General features: G+C 39.3%; 1 long non-coding RNA gene across 1 annotated transcript in view; it reads left to right on the forward strand.

The window, feature by feature from the left end:
• The first annotated feature begins 21,190 nt into the window (after positions 1-21,190).
• Positions 21,191-24,529, forward strand: part of LOC125619063 — a 58,381-nt gene continuing 55,042 nt past the window's right edge. Inside the window, exon 1 of the long non-coding RNA XR_007350543.1 lies at positions 21,191-21,670. This is a non-coding gene — a long non-coding RNA (uncharacterized LOC125619063). The remainder of the gene's footprint in view (positions 21,671-24,529) is intronic.

Here is a 24,529-nt window from a genome sequence, read left to right on the forward strand (position 1 = left end):
CCAAGAGAGTAATGCTTTACCACTGTCCCTCTAGGTTCTATGAGGGCACCTAGGCTCATTCTACCAACTTCTTTTGCACATGGTCATAGCTACTGTGTGCAGCCATCCTAGACCCCACTCTGCTTCCAGCTGCTCATGGCTCACAGACGTGGAGAACACTCTGCTGGGGCTGTTTCAAGAGCATTCATTGGCTTTACTTATCAATGAGGTATCACTGCTTCCTGGGGACCTCCTGGGGAGTGGGAGGACATATCCTCCTTCTGTTACAGCGTCCCCAAAGCTTTCTGAGGTTGTGTTGTCCCCATCTCACAGGGTAGGGCTCAGGGCACCTTTATGGGGGCCACCTGGGAGTCTAAACTCTTCTTAGTCTCTGCTGCTTCTCCTTTCTCTGTTCAGAGGGTCTGTAGTATAGCACATCCTTGTGGGTCATTCCACAATCTATTGTCATTGCCAGACCTGGAGGGCCAAACTTTAACTCAAAAGCCAGGAAAATCTTCCTTCCTCTGCTGGCACTAAAATGCTGAGACAGTCGTCACAGATTGGATCAGATGTTTGGAAAAGAATAGTTGTAAGAGGTAGGGAAGAGAGAGAGGAGATGTCAACCATGCAAAAAGACCTGCTGTGTCAGTATATATATATCTCATGACTTCTGCTTATTCATGTAGCCATCAGAGGAGGCTGTGCAGCTCAAAAATATTTTGGAAATTGCATTTTATGAATTGTTTTCAGAGCAAGTTCAGGAATCTGTCTCTCTTTTTAAAATTTTTCCCTCTAGTTATTTATTTTTCTTTCTTTTTATTTATATACGACAGCAGAATGTATTACAATTCTTATTACACATATAGAACACAGTTTTTCATATCTCGTGTTGTATACATAGTGTATTCACATCAATTCGTGTCTTCATACCTGTACTTTGGATAATAATCACCATCACATTCCACCATCATTAATAACCCCATGCCCCCACCCTTCCCCTCCAACCCCTCTGCCCTATCTAGAGTTCGTCTATTCCTCTCTGTTCCAGCTCCCTATCCCACTATGAATCACCTTCTTATATCAAAACAAACAAACAAACAAACAAACAAAAAAAAAACATTTGGTTTTTTGGGATTGGCTAACTTAGCATTATCTTCTCTAATTCCATCTTTCTTTCTTTCTTTCTTTCTTTCTTTCTTTCTTTCTTTCTTTCTTTCTCTCTCTCTCTCTCTCTCTCTCTCTCTCTCACACACACACACACACACACACACACCATTCTTATTAGTTTTTACTGCTTTGACTCCCAAATTTTAGTCTGTGTTAGAATCGTGTGGATCATTGTGAAAAGGAAGTTCCTAAGCAAATGTCTGGGCAGTTTCATTCAACAGGATTGGGGTGTGGGACCTCTCACATCTTCTCTTTTCCATGATAGATTGTAAGGTGTCAGTGAACATTAGCTTTTAGTAGTAATTTTAGCAGAAATTACAGCATTTTTTAAAAATAAAAACCTTTTATCTTGAAGTCATTTTAGATTTATAGAGGGGTCACAAGAATAGTGCACGATATTCTGATTATGCTGGATCCAGTTTACCCGATGTTAACATTTTATATAATCACAGTATAATGATCAAAACCAGGGACTCCATGTGGATGCAGTGCTATTTGTCAAACTCCAGGCTTTATTTGGATTTCACAACTTTTCTGCTAAAGTCATTTTTCTCTTCGGGCATAGAATCCAGGATCCTGCCTTCCACTGAGGTCCTGTTTCTGTAGTTCCCTCCCATCTGAGTCAGTCCCTCAGTCTTTTCTTGTCTTTCACAACCTTGACAGTTTTGATGAGTACTGGGCAATTGTTGGTAGAATGGCCCTCAATTTGGGTCAGTCTGCACATTTGCTTTGTGACAGTGCCCAGATGATGCTGATGCAGGGAGTCCTCAGCCCTTGTTTAGGAAACAACACTTAAACCTGGTTTGAGACCCAGCTATTTCCAGAACAATTACAAACATCAAAATCCCATATACCCAAACCCCGAATCAAATCCATTCTCCAAATTCAGGAGCTCCTCACCACCGGAGATACTCAAAAACATGTGTCCTAAGCCACTAAAGTGACTATTTACAGAGAGACACTCTTTAAAGAGTTGATGGAATGGCTGCCTTCCTAGCAGGTGGGAGGAGCTGAGAGCTTGCCTACTTCTCCCTCTCTTCATTTTACCAAGGAGAAAACAGAGGCCCATTTTGGTGTCATGATTTGCTTGTGGTCTCATAGCTGGTTGTTGGAAGAACTAAAAGTAGAAAGTAGGTTTCCTAACTTATAGTCTTGCTTTCCCCTCTGCCCTCGGATTGTTGTTGATAAATAATCTTTTGAATGATTGGCACATCATATTTCAGTGGGAGTGAAAAACTTCTACGCCTGCCAGGGTTGGCCAGAGGACACAATGGGGCTGAGGAATAGGGCTCCTCATGGGATAATGGTTGAGTACATGCTTTTGTGCTGGCTGGTGTCGTCCCCCAGTGACCACTTCTGATTTCAGTCACACTTGTCCTGCTCCATTCAGTCCTTGCTGGACTGTGGCGGTGCCTCTCTTTTGGAAGCAGGTTGTAGCTATGGAGCTCTTCCAGGTGTGGAGAGCTACTCTCAACCAGAGTCACCTGAGCAGGTAAGGGAAGCAGCTTGTTCTATGAGGGACAATGGGGAAACTGGTTCCACAGAGTTCCTCAGGGCCTGCCTGAGGACTGAGTCCCAGGTCTGGATGAACTGAATTATTAACAGACCCCTTACTGGCTCTCCCCATCCTCTTGCTCCGGCTTCCTGGGATGCCAATAGGGAAACTGTGTGCATTCAAGTCCTGATTTCAGGAGCTGCTTTGGGGGAACCCAAGTTAAGCAAGGTGATCGACCTCCTTTTGCTTCTAGGCTCAGATCTATTCCGCTCAGCTAAATTAGTGGCTGTGTGGAAAAGTATTCCCAGGGGGACCAGGGTTATTTTTTGGTGGGGGCTGGGACAGGGGGAGAAGAAGGTCAAATTTATTGAGGCATATTTGTATAGAATATAATTCATCTTTTTTAGTGTGCAGTTCTATGAGTTTTTGGCAAAACACAGTGGTTAGATAACCACCACCAAAATCAAAATACAGAGAGCAATTCTGTCACTGCCCCTGACTCTCAAATTGCCTCACCTTCATTTCAAGTAAACCCCTTCCCACCCCAACCCCTTGGTGACCATTGAGCTGCACTTTAGACTTTTCCAGTATGTCACAGACACTTTGTTTTCTAGGTTTTGAGGAATCTGAGGTTCACCCATGTTGTTCTGGTCTTTTTTACTGCTCAGTAATTGGGACAGTTAATTTTAGTTGTCAGTTTGACTGGATTATGAAAAACCTTGACAACTAGTAAAGCATTATTTTTGGGTGTTCATTATTTCTGTGTGTGCCGGTGTTTCCATGAAGGATTAGCCTGTGGGTCTGAGTGGACTAGGTGGAGAAGCTCCATCCTCAGTGAAGGCAGGCGACATATCAGCCCAGGGCCAGAGAGATCAAATAGAGGAATAGGCTGGTGTGACCTTCTGCTGAGCTAGGTACACTCCTGAGCTGGAACAATGAAATCCAGACTCCCCAGCCTTTGGACTCCAGGGCTTACACCAGGGTCCTTTGGTGTCCTGAGGCATTTGGCTTTAGACAGAGAGTTACACTATCAGTTTCTCTGGGTTCACAGGCCTTCACAGTTGCCCTGACCCATCTCTGTCTTGTAGATGGTTATTATGAGACTTCTCAGCCTCCATAATTACTTGAGCCAATTCCCCTAATGAATTTTTTCTCATATATCTGTATGTCCTGTTGGTTCTATCTTGCTGAAGAACCCTGGATACAGTAGTTTTTCATGGTATACATGGATCAGTGGGCTTCTCCATTGATGTGTTAAAGAATATTTGTGTTGTATCCAGGTGATTATGAATAAAGCTGTCATAAATGTTTGTGTGGTCTATGTTTTTGTGTGAGCATAATATTTGTTTCTCTAAGGAACAAAGCAAGGAAAGGAGAACCTACAGCAAGTTCATGTTTAGTTTTGTAGAGAACTGCCATGTTGCATATGTCTGAGAGCACTAATTCATCTGTGTCCTCGCCAGCACTCACCATTTTTAACTTTGATATAGTCATTCCAAAAGATAGCCAACTGGTATCTGGTCATGGTTTTAATTTGCATTTCCCTCACTAGTGATGTTGAGCATCTTTGTTAGGACTTATTAGCTTTATTGTTTATCATCATTATCATCATCATCATCATCATCACTATTCTATGGTCAAGTTGCCCATTGCTTTTGGCCCTGTAGTAACACCAATGTGGGCCCATGTGGTGGAGGGAGATGCTCACCTCATGGTGGCCAGGAAGTGAAACAGAGAAGGTGCTAAAGTCTCCAAATACCTTTCAAGGGCACATTCCCCCAGTGACCTAACTTCCTCACATTAAGCTCCACCTCTTAAAGGTTCTACCACCTCCCAATGATACCACAAACTGGCAACTAAGACTTCAACACATGAAATTTTGGGGAACACTAATCCGAACCATAGTAATGTACTTTAGTAAAGTGCCTTTTTAAAGTTGTTTCCTATTTTTACAAATTGGTGTTTGTATTTGAAAGGAAAGCGAGGAACCGGGAGATGGGTGAGCGAGAAATGAAAGACGGAGACCAGGCAGAGATACACACAAGAGTTTATTTGTCAGAGCTGACACATAAATAATAAAGACACATCTCTCCATAGATGGAGAGAGGCAATACAGACCTGGGGTTGGAGACTTTTATGGGGGTATCTCAGGGATTATAGCTGGTGGGTCCTAACCTGGGTGGGTTTAAGGGTTGAGGGTGGGGTTGGTATAAGGGAGTGTTAATAAGCCCTTGGGCAGGAAAGAATTCAAGCAGTAAGTGTTGGGTTGGTATGAGGGAATAGTGAGCTTTTTTCAGAAAGATCCTTGTGTGGGGAAAATGCTGGCTGTCACTTAAGATGGCAGCCCAGATGCTAAGCAAGGACTTTATAGGGTTGAATTTTGGATTTTTCAAGAGACTCCAGAATTTTAATTTTTTTACATGGAATTTTCTGATTTTTTGAAATAGGAACCAGTTTAAGATATTTAGAGAGATTATATGGTTTCTCCAGGACAATATTACTGGATTTTTCAATCCTAAATCTCATATCCAATATGCTTGCCACTCCACCAGAGACACTCAAATAAACAAACATGGAACACAGCGTGGAACAAAAAGGTCCCTATTGTGACCCCATTGTGTAAATTCTGCTTTAAGTCATCCTGAGTATCCCAGAGAGATCTGGAGGAGACATTTTTACTGTTGTTGGAATCATCCAATCATGTCATCCACACTTGGAAACAGACTGTGGTGGAATCCATGGACACAAAAATTAGGATGGTGGTTGTCAGGGGCTGGGTAGAAGGAAATGGGGAGTTGTTTAATGGATGCAAAATTTCAGCTGTGCTCAGGATTTCTGGAGTTGAGTGGTGGAAGTGGCTGCACCATGTGAGCGTACTCAGTGCCACGGACTGAACACTGCAGCGTGGCTAAGCTCCACGTGAAATTTACTACATTTATGAAAAATCCAAAATAACATCAACAACAAAGAGAAACAGACCCCAAAGCAACAGAACACTGCATATCCATTGCTTTCACATCCTTTATGCCACATAGGAAATGTTTTTTGATGCAAGAGCATCAGTATGCCATCCCTACTGTGGGCATATGAACCCTAGCTGGAGACAGCACTTTGAATTTTATTCTGTCCTCCCAGTGACTAAAGTTACTTTATAGATTTTATGCCCATGAAACATTTTGCATTTGGAACCAGGGATACAGGGATATGCAGGAGATGTGCCAGAATGTAATTGTTTATTAAATGCAAGTCTGCTGTCTTGTGAATATCCGAGAATCCCACCTAGACATAGTTAGAAAAATATTTGAACCCCTAAGGAAGGAGTCTCAACAAAGCACTCCATTCACCTATTCAATAGGAAGGTGGGTCCAGTGGTGGCGACAATGATTTTCAATGTAGGCCAAGGTCATTGTGAGCAGATGCATCAGATTCACCAGGGCCTGTGGCCCATGGCGGGGTGGGGTTCAAGCACTTTGAGGGGCCCCGCCTGAAATCCACTGTCTCATTATTAAGGAAGCCACGTGTGTCCCTGGTCCTTCTTAAGAATATCTGTTCAAGGTCATTATGGATGCTCTGTGATTGTGAAGGCCCTTTCAGGCCCACCCTTGTCATGTGACAGCCAGGAAGCCACAGGGTCTCAGTGCTCAAGGTGAGCTGGGTTTGTGTAGCGGCAGTGACTGTCCTTCACTGAGAAATGTTCAAATCCTTGGGGCCAAAAGCTATCTCTAAGGAGAAAGTCCCAAAGTCATCTGGGTGAACCATCCTGAAAGAGAGGACCCTTCCATTTCCAAATAATGAGGGCTAAGTGGTCAGAGTAGGCATGCAAACTCTGTCTCTAAGCAAAACAAACAAACAAACAAACACCCCACAATTTTATCATTTATCCCCCTGTCAGTATCCCCAGTCACTGGGGGACTCTGGAATTGTTTGGGGGTGGGACTAATTTCTCTGGGGTTGGATAGGACTCCTAGAGGGTGTGGTGCTACAGGATGGCACTTCTTCAAATTCATTCATTCTTGTACCACTCTCTAAATTTCTGCTGACTTTACAAATCACTCATATTTACTTGGCATTTTTACTAAATTGATTTTAAGCCCAATTTTTATTTATTTAATCTCAACCAGTTGTCCTTAAATTTGTGTGGGTATCAGAATCACCTGGAGGTCTTTCTAGAAGACAGATTGCTGGGTCCCATCCCTGAGGTCAGTAGGTTTGAAGAGGGGCTGAGAAGTTAGTTGCATCTCTCTCAATTTCTTAGGTCATGTCAATGCTGCTATTGGGCGGGGTGGTGGTGGTGGTGGTGGTGGTGGGTGAGGGAGAGGATCACATTTTGATAACTACTGTCCTGAACAATAGTATCCTAGATATCATGGCTTTGATATGACTTTTTGAAAAGTGCGTGTAATTTTTCTTTTTATTTCAGTTAGAAAACCAGAAAAAGGTAATAATGCCCTTTTTAAGCAGAAGCAAGCCCATCTCCCTGCAGCAGATACAGAGACTTGGTCAGCATTTTGGCCCTGCCCACTGGCTGGCTGTCATCACCCTCTGGTATTCCTGTATTTATTCGCTGAGCTCCCAGTTGGCTTTGAAGTGTGCACGACTCAGGGAAAGTCTTCGCCCACTTTGGGTTACTCCTACCTCCTCATCTCCCCCATATAAACCAGAAGGGACAGGACTAAATGACCTGAAAGTTCTGCTGCACAATTCTGGTGTCTTTTTGAAGATGGGAGGCCTGATGGAAGCCACATGTGGGAGGGAAGCTGGGTTCTTCTCTCTCTCTCTCTGGGTGGGGAGGCTCTCTCACATTCCTTTTGGTCAGTGCTCTCTGAGCTGCACACAACAAAGCCCTCCTCAAACTGGTTTAAGTTAAAAAGAGAATTTATTGGCTCATGAAACTGAAAAATTTAGGTTTAGATTTAGGCGAGGCTGGATCTAGGAATAGAAGGGTGTCATTACACTTGGACTCTGGCTTCCTGTTTCCTTTGCCTGCTTCATCTTCTAGCAGGTTCTTCCCATGCAAAGGTAAGGTACTCATTTCCAGGCTTATGTCTTGCTAGATTTTCACCTCTTCCCAAGGGCTCCAGTGAAAGTCCCAGCCCTAACTCTCTCTGGAACATTTCAAGTGGTATATGCATTTGTTAAACCAATCACTGGAGGAGCTGGGGTTTAGATCCTGTTGAAGGGGAAGACTTGGGTCTTTTTTCTGTTCCTGGTTGGGTGAGATTTACTTATACCTAATGGCCTAAGAGTTGAGGTGACAGCTTCCCCAAAGGCATTAGGAGATGTTAGCTGAGGAGAAATGAATGGATGCTGGGAAGGAAAGAACCCATAGAGGTCCCCTCAGGTTCATCCACATCTGTGGTAACCTACGGGTGTTCTCCAGGAGGATCTTGACACCATAGGCATCACAAAGCAGCTTATTAGAAATGCATATTCAGAGCCCAGCTGTGCAGGTGATTCAGACACACTGCAAAGTAAATACTACACTGCAAACTATTTATTACTGCAAAGGGTTCCTACTGATGTAAAACAGTGGAATGCAACCTTGACTTCAATTAGAGTCACCTAATTTTTATTGGTATATTATAATTATACATAATAGCAGAAATCATTGTGACATATTCATACATGAACATAACAAAACTTGGTCAATTTTATTACCTGGGGAGCTGGTAAGCCACCTGGACTCTATTCTCAACTGATGTTATCAGGTTAAAGGAGGAGATGAGGGGCCATTGTCAATGTTAATATGTATCCCCAACTGTCTCCAATGGATGGCATTCTGGATTAAAATAGCCAGAGAGCTAAAACTTGTCCTCTGTGACTTCAAACTTGTCAAGTCACACAAATAAGGGTGTGGACTCTGTTTCTGCTGGCCATTTGTTAAAGAAGTGAGTTGATGGGTGATAACTTGAGTCAAAGTGATTGTGGCTTTATAGCTTTTCTAATACATATTAAAACAAGTATAGATCTGTTTTTAGAAACCAGCTAAAATGATTGTGTGTGCCACTGAGTACCCCTCGTGTAGTGGCAAGAACACGGGATTTGGATCCAGGACACTCAGGATTGAAAACCCAGTTCTGTGTTACCTTGGAGAAGCCATGGAATCTAAGCCTGTTTCCTTATTTGCATGATGGGAAAGGGCTCCAACTTTTCACCTTTAAATCCCAAACAGATAGTTGATAGCTGTAAGGAGGGGTTTATCACAATAATTTATTGAGCAATTACTGTGTATGGGTACTAGTTTCTGAGTGTACAAAGATGTGTAAACCATTGCCTTATTTGGGGATACACGGAAGAAGGTTGTGAGATGAGAATTCAAGTCCAAGTGGTTTAGTTAGCAGGTGCTGCTAGGCAGCATGAACAGGGGAGTGGGGAGTTGAACAGGAAAGGGGACAGTCACAGAGGCTGTTTTGGGACAGACCACCGCTGGAGTAACCAGAGATCATTTTCTCTGGAAAGATCTGGGGGTCAGTGGAAGTTGGTGTCATTATCCCTAGGGGCAGGAAGCTGGATTGTTTAATGGCCAAATCCCATCATCGTGGGTTGAAGACTTTCTTGGGTTTTAGTTCTCTGGCCCTTCTGGCCCAACCTGCAGCTCTCATGACTCGGGACAGAGGATGTATGAGCAGGACAAAGTGTCATAAAAATGGGGTTTTGGTCTTCCAAGGCCTTTGGTCTAACAAAGTATTTCCAGGGGCTGAGAATCAGAAATAGACAGAGCTCCAGGCTCTGTCCGAGGTTTCCAGCCAACTGCGCTTCACCATGTGTTCTGTTGGACTCTGACCTCCTGTTCTCACACTGAGGCATTTTAGCCGAGGTCAGTGTTTATATAAGTTACTTCCCCTTGAGTTCATCAGAGCAAAACACTACCCTTAAGCAAACACAGACCTTGCCCCATGGGGTCTAGGATGGCACCTGCAGGAGACACTGACATTCAGGAGTGCCATGTAGGGGCTCTCTGCCCTGTGCAGAGGCTTCTGTAGAACCTGAAGTGCTAAGAGTGGGTAAGGGGGCAGAGTGGTCCCTGGGTAAGGACATGTGTCTGGCTTGTACTGCGGGGCATGAAGTCTTAAACTCTCTCTACTGCAGTCCTCACTGGTGAAATGGGAGGGATTTACCCTGGTGGACCATCTGCCTTCTAATGGATCTGCTATATTGTGTGAAAACTATAGGACACAATTACAGGCGATCACCAGGTGACCATCATAAATAGTCAGATTTTAACTTTTTTTCTCTAGTTCTAAAACAAACAGTTAAAACTTAAGACTACATTTTGATTTAAAGACATTATTCAAATTTGGTACAATATTTCAGATTCACACTCAATTTTGCACTTCCTGAACTAAAAGAATTCACCTCACAGTTTGCCTTCTATTTCATGGTTTTGAATTTTAAACACAAACAAAAACCCCAAGTGGTCACATAGAATGAAAGAACTGAAATAACTCAAGTTTTGCTTCTCTGCCTCTATAAGCACTGTGGCATCATTGCTTATTTGAAATCTACCATTGATGTGTAAATATGTGGTGGCCCAGGGGTTGGAGACTTTGTGGTTTTGCCTGAAGTAAAGTAAAACAGAACAGCTGCAGAAACTCATTTTGGGGTTGAATTTAATTAATTTTTTAAAAATTATTTTTATTGGTGCATTATAATTATATATAATAGTGGGATTTATTATGCCATATTTGTATGTGCACATAATATAATTTGGTCATGCTTTAATTTTTATCTTTATGGATGTAATAATTGTACATGTATAGGGTACAATGTGAGGTTTTGATTTCTGTATACATTGTGTAATGCTCAAATCAAAGTAATTTGCTTATTATCTTAAATGGTTATAATTTCTTTTCGGTAAGAACATTTAAAATCCTCGTTTTTAGCAATTTTTAAGTTTATGATGCATTGTTGTTCACTGTATTACTGCAGCATAATAGATCACTGGAACTTATTCTTCCTATCTGATTACCTGGGTGACCGTTGACCAACCTCTCCCTATATCCCTTGCTCTTCCTTTCCCAGTTCCAGATAATCACTCTTCCACTTGCATTTTCTCTGAGATAAACTTCTTTTAGATTTCATTGTTCCCAGTGGCCAAGAATCAATATCTAGAATCAACCTAAACGCCATCAACAGATGAATGGATAGAGAAAACATGGTGCACATCCATAATGGAACACTGTTTGGCTATAAAAGGATGAAATCCTATCATTTGTGCTGCAGTCTGGCTGGGCACAAAATCACAAGCCACTCACAGCCTTGTAGATTCAAACAGCAACTGTTTATTCCCGAACTCACACCTGCACTCTACAAACACATTCTGGGCAAAATCCACGTTCTGGGCAAAATCCACACTCTCCACCGGGCTCTGAATCCCAAATACTCTCTGAATCCCGCGAGAACTCAAAGGGAACTCAAGGCGCCTGAGGCAGCAGGATACGCCCTATTCCTAGCAGGAATCACCTTAAACCTGGAACTGCTCTAAACCCGGAACCCCTAAATCCCGATGCGCCCTAAACCCTGATCCACCCTAAACCCGGATCCGCCCTGGTCCTTGAGCAAGGTCACCTTTCATGCAAAGTCACTGCAAATGACCTGGGTCCACCATGGAGAGTCCTTCCTCTAAGCAACATGGAGTAGGCTGACAAAGAAATTACGATGCGTCATTCCTACTTGGCAATGGCTCTCAGCACATTTGCATGGGCCTGGAGGACAATATGTAAAATGAAATAAGACAGGCAGAGAGAGAGAAATGCCACATGTTTTTATTCCTGAGACTCACTTTCATAACATCCTGGATCACACGGGCAAGAACTGACAGTATAACTGAGGATTCTATTAATTAACTGCTACATAGAATAAAATGTTTACTAAAGAGAATCAAATAAAATATGTTAGCTTGATAGCCAGGCAAGGTGATGCACACCTGTAATCCCAGTGACTCAGGAGGCTGAGGCAGGAGGATCACAAATCCAAGGTCAGCCTCTGCAAAGTAGTGAAGCCTTTAGCAACTTAGTGAGATCCTGTCTCAAAATAAAACAACAAGTGCTGGAGATGTGGCTTAGTGGTAAAATGCCCCTGGGTTCAACCCCCAGTACCAAAAAATAATAAAATAAAATAAAATTACTAAAACATTTTAATTTTAGTAATTTTGGACTTTGATAAATGAAAGATTTTTTTTCCAGTGAAGAGTATCTTATATCTGATCTTTTTTAGAATTATTGGACATCATGATAATAAGAAGCAGATGACTTTTCATCAGTATTGGTATTGCTAATAGAAATGGGCCCTCTCCTTGGTATATCACTCAATCACTGGGCTGTTGTGAGCATTAAATGGAATAATCAAGCAAAGCACAGAGCAGAGGCTTGAAGTGAGCTGCCAGTCATTTTTCTAGAAGACACAGAGCCACTTCTATAAGAATCCACATGTATGTTGACAAGGGCTGCCCACAAATCACAAAAATTCTTATATTAACAACAACAACATGAAAATAGTTAAGATACTCCTAAGAGTACTACTGTGGGAGTTGACCCCAGATTATAGTCGGTAAGTATGATAGCACAAAGAGAGGCACATAGACCAATAAAACAGAACAGAGTCCACAAAGAGACCACCAACATTTGAAAACTTGGCATAGGACAGATCCCTAGGAAAAGTATAGATTACTCAGTAAGTAGTGCTGAATTGATTGTTTATCCAGGCAGAAAAAATAAATAAATAAAGTTAGATCTCTATCTCAAAATCTACTTGAATTTAATTGTAGAAAAATTAGAAAAAAATGAACACAGTAAAATGTGAATACTTTTTCCAAAAATGGTAGGACATCTAACCTCAGGTAGGGAAGTTTTTGTTACACAGCACAAAAATAGTGCTAGCCATATGAGAAAAAATTCAATAGATTTAAAAAAAAAATCTCTGTGTCATTTGTAATCAGTGAAATGCAATTTAGTTGACAAAGAGACACCTGTTTATACTCACTGGAGTGACAAAAATAAAAGATCATGATATAAAGTGTTGGTGAATATGTAATTTGCTGAGAATGATTGAATTTTGCTGTTGAGAGTACATATTGGTACAACCACTTTGGAAAATAATTGCATGCTGTCTTGGAAAAATGAACTGCATATCCTATGGCCCAGTAAATCCATCCCCAGGATGTGCCCTAAATATATTCTTGCACATTGTGTAAGCAGAGAGGCACAAAAAATAATGATAGCTGCATCATTCTATAATTGAAAATAGTTTTTAAGTATAAATTATAACACATATACAAAAAAGTGTAACTACTGTGTAATTACCATAGGTAAATATTGATCATCACCAGCCCTAGAAGACACCTTCATTCTATCTACTGATCCTGTATCTCTCCCAACTCCCCAACAACTAGTTGACGATGGTCTCAATTCATTGTAATCTTTTCTTGCTTTGATTTTTGATTTTTGGGGTTTATTAACTAACTATGAATCATATAATTTTCTCTTGCCTGTTTTCGAACTTTCTGTAAGTTCAAAACCAGATAGTAAATACTATTTTGCATCAGTTTCTTCTTCTTTTTCTTTTTTTCCCACTCAACATGATGATTTTGAAATTCGTTCATATGATTGTGTGGTGGCTATAGTCTATAGTCCACTTATTTTTACTGTTTGTGTAGTATTGTCTTGTGTGACTTCACCTGAATTTATTTATCCACTCTACATTCATGGACATGGGTAGAGTCCTACCCATGTCTGGTTTTGGGCTCATGAACATTATATTAAGTTGTATTTCCTTGATTACTAATAGTTTGGGAATCTTCCACATGTCTGTTGACTATTTGGATTCCCTTTTGTGAAGTGCATACTCAGGGTTTTGGGGGGCCCATTTTTCTATGAGAGTTTTGGCCCTCCTTAGTGATTTATGTAGTTAGAGCTGTCTGTCCGTTTTATGTGTTCCAAATATTTTCTCCCACTAAATCACTTGCCTTTTCACTCTTAATGTCTTTTGATAAACAAAATAATACCTTTCTTCCTTCTCCTCCTTCCCTTTCTTTTCTCTTCTTTCTCCTCCCTCTTCTCACTCTCCTTTTCCTCCTGCTGGGAATTGAATCCAGGGCCTGGTACATGCTAAGCATCTGTTCTAACACTGATCTGTATGCCTCCAGCCCCTTTTTTATTTAGAGACAGAATCACTCTAAGTTGTCCAGGCTGGCCTCCAACAGGTGATTCTCCTGCCCCAGCCTCCTGAGTAGTTGGGAGTATAGGCATGTGTCACCACATCTGGCTTATTTTTAATAATAGTCAAATTTATCAGTTTTTTCCTTTATGCTTAGCATTTTAAAATACATCTTTTTAAAGACATTTTTATGTTTTTCAGCATTAAGAACATAGTCTTTTATGATACCTTCTAAAAAATTATTTTTCATCTTTTGGTTTGATTTTTGCATATAACCCATCTGGAGTCAATTGTACATATGGTGTGAGGTTGGGGTCCCATTTCACATTTTTCATGTGGATACTATTCACATATATATGTCCCAGCAATATATATTGTAAAGATGATTCTTTCCCCTTTGTCTTTCAGTTTTATCTTTGTCATAAACCAAGTATCCATATGTGTCAGAACCTCTTTAAAAAACTGTATCCTCTTCTATTAATCTAGTTGTCTGTCCTCATATCAATACAAATCACTTTAATTAAAGTAGTATTATTTTAAGTCTTGTCAGTGGGTAGAGCAAATCCACTCTCTTCTTTCTTCTTTGGGAGTATATTTACTATTTTTGGTCCTTTCCATTTCTACATAAATTTTAGGATCTGTTTGTTAGACCTTATATATATATATATATAGTTGTTGATAGATCTTTATTTTATTTATATGTGGTACTGCGAATCGAACCCAGTGCCTCACACATGCCAGGCAAGTGCGCTACCACTGAGCCATAGCCCCAGATCTTAATTGGAAATTTAATTAGTCTATACAACAATTTAGTGCAGAATTGGTACTTTTATGACATTGAACATTTAAATCCATGAATATCAGGTTGTTCCTTATTTATTTTTCTTTTAAAATTAATTTTTCTTGCATAAAAGTCTTGTTATATTTATTGTTAGGTACTTGATATTCTTTTTCTCTTCCTTTTAAAAAAATTGGTACATTATAGTTATACATAAAATTTGTAATTCATCATGATGAGTTCATACATGCACATGATCTGCTTTGGGTTGATTTTTGTGTAGAGTGAGAGATAGGGATCTAGTTTCATTTTTCTATGTATGAATTTCTGTTTTTCCCAGCACCATTTATTAAAAAGTTTGCCTTTTCTCCAATGCATATTTTTGTTACCTTTGTCATTGATTGGATGACTGTAGATATGTGGGCTTGTCTTTGTGTCTTCTGTATCATTGGTCTTTATGTCTCTTTTTTATGCCAACACCATGGTTTTTGCAACTTTAGCTCTGTAGTATAATTTGAGGTGAGGTGTTGTAATATCTCCAGACTCATTTTTATTGCTCAGTATTGCTCTGACTATCTGGGTCCTTTATTCTTCCGTAAGAACTTCAGAATCTTTTTTTCTACTTCTGTGAAGAATATCACTGGTATTTTGATGGGGATCTCATTGAATCTGTATATCACTTTTGGTATTCTTCCTTGATGCAAATACAACAGGTATCTTTTTCTTTTAATTTTATGTTTGAGATGTTTGCTAATAAAATAGAGATGCAATTTATTTTTTGCATATGAATTTTGCAATGAATAACCTTGTGAAATTCTTATAACTTCTATTTTATAAATTCTTTTAGTTTTCTATGTATACTATTACATTATCCACTAAGTGACAAGAGTTTTGCTGCTTCCTTTTTAAGTTCTTATGGTTTTAAATACTGTTGTGTCACATAATGATGTTAGCACATGGCTGACAGGCCAACAAGAGACCGCATATATGACAGTGGGCTCATAAGATTATATTAGCTAATGACATCATAGTCATCTTAGTTTGTGTAAATTCACTTGTGATACTCATACCTAATAAGTCCTTTCTCAGGACATATTTCCCTAAAGGTCACATGACTGTTAACTTTTCTTGCCTTATATATTTGTTAAAAACCTCTATAAAGGGAAGAGCTTATTATGGGGATCTTTGTCTCCATCTTGATTTCTAAAGGAAAACATTTAATATTTCACTATTAACTTTGATGTTTGCTGAAGGTTTATTGTAGGTACCCTTTATCATATTAATAAGTCCCTTTCTTTTTCTAATTTGTTGATTGTGTTTATTTTGAACCATGAATGCATGTTACATTTTAGCAATTACTTTTCTTGCATTTATAAAATAATCTCTTTTATTTTTGCTTCTCTCTTTCTTTTACTTTGGTTCTAGGGATCAAAACCATAGCCTTATGCTTGGCACATAAATTATCTACTTGTGTACTTTATATTCTTTTTTTTTTTAAATTAGAGCTTTATAGTTATACGTACAAGTTGGGTTCATCCCAACAAACTCATCCATGTATGGAGTTTGATTTAAGTTTATGATTCCTCTCCCTTTCCCTCTCTTCCTCCCTCGTCTTTCCCATTCTTTTCCTCTACTACACTTTTTTTGCTTGTATATTAATTGGTATTTGATTGGTTCTTTCTACCTACACATAAAGTTGAAGTTCCCTGTCTTATTTATATATGCACATAACATGGTTTTGTTAAGAATTCATTCTGCATTGCCTTTCCTTACCTATACCTCCTGTCTGCCTCTCAATCTCCTTCATCTATATTATTGATCTTCCCTTTGTGTTACTCCTATACTTCCTACCCCCTTTTCCTTTATGTGACTGTGTCTTCTGTATATGAGAGAAGACATTCCACCTCTGGGTTTTGCTTATTTCCCTTAGCATGATATTCTCCATTTCCATCCATTTACTAGCAAATGCCATAATTCCATTCTTTTTTTAAATGGTTGAATAGAACTCTAATGTGCCTGGGTTTATATATATCTACATCTGTATATATACATGTTTATCACAATTTCTTAATCCATTCATCTATTAATGGGCATCTGGGTTAATTTCATAATTTAGCTATTGTGAATTGTGCTGCTATAAACATTGAAGTGGCTGTGTCACTGTAGTATGCCAATATTAGATCTTTTGGAAAAATGCCAAGGAGTGGGATGGGTGGATCATATGCTGGTTCCATCCCTAGTTTTTTGAGGAGTCTCCATCCTGTTTTCTAGAATGGTGGTACTGATCTGTAGACCCATCAACAATGTACAAGTGTAATCGATGTTCATAGCAGCACAATTCACAATAGCTAGACTGTGGAACCAACCCAGATGCTCTTAAATAGATGAATGGATTAAAAAAAATGTGACATTTATACACAATTGAGTATTACGCAGCATTAAAAAATGACAAAATCATGGAATTTGCAGGGAAATGGATGGCATTAGAGCAGATTATGCTAAGTGAAGCTATCCAATCCCTAAAAAACAAATGCCAAATGTCTTCTTTGATATAATGAGAGCAACTAAGAACAGAGCAGGGAGGAAGAGCATGAGGAAAAGATTAACATTAAACAGAGACATGAGGTGGGAAGGAAAGGGAGAGAGAAGGGAAATTGCACGGAAATGGGAGGAGACCCTCATTGTTATACAAAATTACATACAAGAGGTTGTGAGGGGAAAGGGAAAAAAAAAACAAGGGAGAGAATTAAATTACAGCAGATGGGGTAGAGAGAGAAGATGGGAGGGGAGGGGAGGGGGGATAGTAGAGGATAGGAAAGGTAGCAGAATACAACAGTTACTAATATGGCATTATGTAAAAATGTGGATGTGTAACCGATGTGATTCTGCAATCTGTATTTGGGGTAAAAATGGGAGTTCATAACCCACTTGAATCTAATGTATGAAATATGATATGTCAAGAGCTTTGTAATGTTTTGAACAACCAATAAAAAAAATGAAAAAATAAAAAAAAATGTACAAGTGTACATTTTCCCCTGCAACCTCATCAGCATTTATTATTGTTTGTATTCTTGATCATTGCCATTCTGACTGGAATGAGATGAAATCTTAGTGTAGTTTTGATTTGCATTTTCCTGGTTTCTAGAGATGTTGAGCATTTTTCCATATTTGTTGACCATTTGTATTTCTTCATTTGAGAAGTTTTTGTTTGGTTCTTTTGTCCAATTATTGATTTTTTTTTCTTTTTAGTTCTTTGTAGTTTCTGGATATTAACAGGGGTGTTGGAGGAGGGGCTGGCCAGGATTTTCCCCCGTTATATAGGCTCTGTCCTCACACTTTTGTTTCCTTTGCTGTGCAAAAGCTTTTTAGTTTGATACCATCTTACTTATTGATTCTTCGTGTTATTACTTGTGCTTTGGGGGTCTTGTTAAGGAAGTCAGTGCCTATATGATGAAGTGTTGACCCTATGTTTTCTCCAAGCAGTTGTAAAATTTCTGGTCTAATTCCTAAGTCTTTGATCCATTTTGATTAGAGTTTTGTGCAGGGTGAGAGATAGGGATCTAGTTTCATGTTTCTACATATAGCGATCCAGTTTTTCCAGCATCATTTGATAAAAAGGTTGTCTTTTGACCAAAATACATTTTTGCACCTTTGTCAAATATCAGATGGCTGTAGGTATGTGGATTTACTGTGTCTTCTATCCAGTTCCATAGGTCTTCATGTCTATTTTGATGCCAATTTCCATGATATTTTTGTTACTACAGCTCTGTAGTATAATTTCAGATCAGGTATTGCTTTAATTTTCTTGCTTAGTGTTGCTTTGGATATTTTTGATCTCCAATTCTTAAGTCACAAATGAATTTAAGAATTTTTTTTCTAATTCTTTGAAGAATGTCATTGGCATTTTGATGGGGGTTGCTTTGAATCTATATATTAGTTTTTGTTGTATGGCTATTTTGACAATATTAATTCTGCGTGTCCATGAGCTTTATACTCTTAAGGTGATGAATTACGTTAATTGATTTTTCTAATGTTAAACCAACTCTGAATTCTTGAGATGAACCAAATTTAATAAGGAGGTATCCTTCAATTTCATGTCACTGGATTTAGACTGCTTAGTATTATTTTTTGCTTAGAATTTTTGCATCTACTTTGTGATATTCACCTGTGAATTTATGATATGTATTTTGCATGCATGATATTTTTCTCTAATTTCCCTTATTTTTAGTATGAGTTTTGATATCAAATGTATGTAGTCTTATAAGGTGAGTGGAAGAACATACCCTTTTCCATTTTTCTGAAAGAGATCCTAAAATATTGACATTATTTTTTCATTCATTTTGTGAGGTTTGCACATGTACAATCTCATTGCATTAAAAAGTCCATTCCCAAAATACACTAAAATTTACATAATTACATAAAATTTCAATTTTACAAAATTATAATAATGTTAAATTACATTACAATGATTATAATATTTACAATTGCAAATAGGTAAAAATTACATAGATTATGATTTCACAAAAATTACATAATGAATGGCAGTTACATGACACAATCAAGACAGACTTTGAAGTCAGACTTTCTCCACTATGAATTATTACTCTGTGGATGGGCTAGGCAATCCTTTGCCAATCTCTTCACTTCTCTAAATTCTCCATGTCCTTATTAGTCATGTGAGTTTGTTTATTGACCTCTCTACCTTCTGGAGATGCTATGAGAAATAAATGCACAACTATAATGAAACTAATTAGCCTTGAGCTGAGTATGTAATAGGTGTTCCATACATGGTAATGATATTTAGGATCATTTGTTAACAGTTCAATTAATCATTCTAGTCTTCCTTCCTTCCTTCCTTCCTTCCTTCCTTCCTTCCTTCCTTCCTTCCTTCCTCACTTAACCACTGAGCCACATCCCCAGTCATTTTAATTTTTATATAGGGTCTCACTAAGTTGCTTGGGGCCTTACTAAATTGCTGAGGCTGGCTTTGAACTTGTGATCCTCCTCAGAGGCCCCAGCCCTCTGAGCTGCTAGGATGACTTGTGTGTGCCATCGTGTCCTAGCTTCCAGTATTTATTGAGCACCTATTGTGTACCAGGCAATATGTTGGGTATTAGGAGTACAACAAGAAGCAAAATCAAATGTGGCCTTTATTGCACCTGGAGCAAGGACTCAGATGCTGTTCTCATAGATTGATGACCTGCACCCATCAAAATGAAATTGAAGCTGATGTTTATGGTGTCACCTTTGCAACTTTTTTTTTTTAACTCCATTTTCAGGAGTAAATAAAAGTAACTATTTCTGCTGTGGGGCAATCAGAGCCTAATATTGAGCTCTTTGGAAATCAATAGTCACATAAAAGGGCCATTTTCTTTAGGAAATGAATGAATGAAAATGGCTTGATTTTCCTAACTAGGTTATCTGTTTCCTTTTCTTTCTTCCCTCCCTCCCTCCCTCTCTCCCTCCCTTCCTTCTTTTCCACTGAGGATTGTGCATGTTAGGTAAGTGCTCTGTTGCAGAGCTACATCTCCAGACCTTTTTTATTTTTTATTCTGAGGCAGGGTCTTATTAAACTGCCAAGGTTGGCCTCAAACTTGTGATCCTCCTGCCTCTGCCTCCCATGTTGCTGGATGACAGGTGTGCACCACTGTGCCCAGCTCTGGTTGCATTTCTTGACAAGGGTCAAAAGTGTCATACAAAGGACTTTCCATTACCCCCGACTTCTACAGTTTCCTTCAAACTCCACCAGCTTCTTTGCAGCTGCTGGAAGTTTACTAGTTAACAGGAGCACAGAAGGTTGACAAACCAGAAATTGAATCTAGATGGCCTGAGATCTAATCTTCCCCTACACTAGGTTATCTCTGTCTCTCATGCATCTGAGTTTATGCAACAAATAATTCTCAGATGGCCTGTGACTCCTTTGGTCCTCCTAGAAATTTTTGCACCAATGCCTCATTTCCTGTCATGTATGGCTTTGATTCTAGAATTTCAGAATCCACCTGAATCTGAATCTCTGAGGCCCTGGTATCTCTGTTCTATTTCTTAGATGGTTTAGTGAGGATTCAGGGATGATACTTTCCTCTTGGCTTTGGTGTAAGAGACAGGTTAGGAACGTGGTGATATAGAGCAGGCAGCACAGAATATAGACTTATTTATTTAACTAGTTGTTGACTTGGGTGGGCCAGACTGTCCATCTATAGGTAGGCAGATGTAAAGATCTATGAACATAGAGGGTGGAGCTATAGCTCTGGATAGATAGATATAAACACATGTATACATACACGGAGTATGTTCAGCATATAGGCATTAATTCAATATTTCACAAATAACTGAGTGTCTACTATGTGCAATTTATGTTTCTGTGGATGAAATCAGTTGTTAGTCCTGTTTGCAAAATCTAAAAGAGGAATCTCAAATTTGACTTTGCAAGAGAAGTTTTAGAAAACCATTTTTTCTAAAATTAGCTTTGATCGATCAACAGGACTATTTTTTTTTGTGGTAGGGTGGAGGTGTCCATTCACAAGTTACCTGCTATTCAGGGACTCTGGTGTTGATCTAAACCTCAGGACAGCGGGAGATGGCCATCCTTGGATACGCCTGGAGAAGAGCTGGCCTCCTGCCTCCTTTTCCAGTCATCTCTTCTCCCCTGCAGTGTTTGGCATTGTGGGGATGTCAGATGCCAATGGGTGGAATCAATGCAGAGGAAGTTGGCTTCACTGGAGGATGAATGGCCACCACTGCTTTTGTGCCAAAGGGCCAAGCCTCCCTGGGAGGATGGACAAGGAGAACTGGCTGGAGGAGGGGTGAACTTCTTCATCTTGTGAGAGTCCTGGCCAAGTTCAAGACTGGTGCTCTTGTTCAGAAAGATTTAGCTGATGGCGAGAGACCCAGGAGCTTTCTTTCACAGAACTTTAGTGATATAAAAGCAGCATGAAGTGCTGCTGATTGGGGATTTATTTGGAGATGAACTTCTCCAGTGAAGAGTTGCAAGAGTCTTGCAAGTTTTTAGGTCTGGTTCTTAAAAATGCACTTATTTGGTATGAGAATGAAAAACAGTGACTGAAGAACAAATCTCTTCAATTGGCAAGACTTCTCTGGTAAGTTACAATAAAAATTCAGGCTGCAATGTAGATGAATTCGTGTTCATGTAAGGATTAGGCTGTGCAAAAAATCTGCAACCTGCAAAATTCTTACTTGGAGGCCCCTTAAAAATAAGCTCTGTTTTTTTCTGTGGCACAGGAGGGTGAATATAGTTAACAATGACGCATAGCATATCTCAAAATAGAAGAGAGGATTTTGAATGCATTCACCACAAGGAAATGATAAAAATTTAAGGTGTTGAACATGTTAATTACCTTGATTTGATTCTTACGCAGTATATACATGAATCAAAATATCACATTGTACCTCATAAATATGTACTATTCTTATGCACCAATAAAAATATAAATATCTGCATCTGTTTGACGGATCTGGATCATTTATTGTCGGCTGCTAAGATTTCTGCTACAGATGCATGAAAAAGGTGTCCTCAAGATTTCTGTCTGTCCTACTGTGGCCACCAGCATTGAATGGGGGTGGGGTGGCATATAGGAATTACAAAGCCACATGAGTAGAGAGAGAAATTTTGCACCTCAAATAGCCTTGCAAACAGTGAAGAGCCTATGTTATTCTCAAAAAGGAATCTAAATCTTAAGTTTACAAGAGAAGCGTTGGAAAAGTCACTTCTCGTAAACCTTTGCCTTCGGATTGATTCCATTTTAAAAGTTTATTTTAAACTAAATTAAACACCAAACACTGAGGATGGAATAGAGATACCAGGGCCTCAGAGATTCAGACTCAGGTGGATTCTGAAATTAATATTCTGAAATTCTAGCAAGCTTCCAGGTGATGCCGATGTGACTGCTCTGTACAACAATATTTTGAGTAGCACTGAGGGAGGGGGTGTTAATTTTTAGTTTTTTTTTTTTTTTTGTAGAGAATGGTTCTCAGATTTGGCTGCATTAGAATCAACTGGGGAGCTCTAAAAATATCCCAGTTTAGTATCTGCAGCTCAGATAAATTCCAGCAGAATCTCCTGCCCTAGGTTCCAGGTGTCAGTATTTTTTAAAGCCTCCCAGGTGGTTCACTGTAGCCCAGGTAAGGAACCATTTCTCTAGAAGGAAAGCATTTGGTTTAACTGCAGCTGAAGTGGGTCACCAGAGTCTCTTCTTCTTTTTATTTATTTTTTTGAGATGGGGTTTTGTTTCCCAGGCTGCCAGGGTCTGGAGCTATCCTCCTGCCTCAGCCTTCAAAGCAGTGGGAACCACAGGCTGGTGCCATGGCACCAGCTCTCAATCATTTCTTAGGTGGCAGTATTTTACAATAGTTCCTTTCCTATCTTGAAATGAAATTCATGAATAGTATAAATTGCTTATAGATGTCATAAAAGTTCCATCTGTAATTTAAAGGACAAATAAAAGGGAAGTTAAAAAAAAGTGACTTTCTGTAAATTTACACACACACACAGTCGTCACGGGTAAATGTTTGAGTAGATTTTCTAGAATATTCAAGAAAGTACCCAGGTGTTTGTTCTGTGGGAATGTGACCAGAGTCCCAAATCCAGACCAAGTCTGGATTATGGTACTCATGATTCAGACTACCACAGCACCCTGGTTTTCAACACTGGGGAAAAACAGTTGGTAAATTTCTAGACGCGACAAAAGACCTTAACTTACCCTGCATTCCTGCACAATTTAGCTCATACTAAACCGGCCAGGCCGTAGCTCTCTGGTTACATGGTAGACAGCGACAGGATTTAGGTTAGGGAAGTATCACAGATTGTTCATCGCCACGCATTTCAGGCTGAATTTGAGGACATTTCAGAAATGTTAGCTTCCTTCTGCATCCCTCAGACGCCAGGCTTTCTCACTCGTGTCACTAACTACAAGTGTCCCCCACAGATTTCTCAGGACGCTCCTTTGGAACAGACTCTTGGAAATTTACTCTAAGCCAACGTGTTCTATCCTGAGCAGCATCCTGCAGACCACCTCTGGTGGGCAAAGGGTGTTGGAGGCTTGATAAAGGACTCTCACGCCCATTGTAGCCCCAGAGGCGGGTTCAAGGTGGTGGGTCGAGAAGGACAGTAGGTTTTCCCCATGCCCAACACCAGTAAGTTCGGTTCCCAGTCCCGGGGCACTTAAAGAGCCCCTTAAAAGGAGAGGCGAAAAAGCTTCCTTCGCACCACTGCGTTCGCGCCCCCTCCCCGAAGGAGAAATCTGAGAAATATTCAGCAATCTATAGTGCCCTCTAGTGGCGATTGCTTATCATGCCAGGCACCAAGAGTAAATTTTTTTTGTTTAAAACCCACGCAAGTAAAAGTTCTGTTTGTAAAAAGATTTATACAGTAAAAACCTCAAGCTATCTTGCATTTCCTGCTCTCGTGAAAATATTACTACACTACAGAGGATGCTCCCGCGCTTTTTCTATTTACAGATTTTCTATTTACACACACACATATTTTATATGTATTCATTTCTATAGGTGCACATTAGAAATGTTGACATGTAGTAACATATTGTTCATGTGAAAAATGTCTTATATATATCCATAAAGTGGATATTTTGATCTTTGTATATATATTTATATTTACCAAATGTAAAAATATTTTAAAAGTTTGTGTAAACCTATATTATATACATTTAATTTATAAAATAAATTTAATTATATAATTATAAAATACAAATTTAATTAAAAACATAAATTTAATTAAACAAGGTATATGATATACTCATATCAAGTTTACATATTTATATTGGTAATATATTTCTATATAGTATATAAAGTCTTAAAATAGGTATGTCTTCAAAATATAAAAGGAATCTGATTGTTTTACTGCTGATAATGTTGTCCCGTGTGCATGTAACCTAACTTATTTGATTTACTTGCTACTGCTATACATTTTGATTGTTTTTGTT

Source organism: Marmota marmota, unplaced genomic scaffold (genome assembly GCF_001458135.2).
Source record: "Marmota marmota marmota unplaced genomic scaffold, marMar, whole genome shotgun sequence".
Classification (NCBI taxonomy): Eukaryota; Metazoa; Chordata; class Mammalia; order Rodentia; family Sciuridae; genus Marmota; species Marmota marmota.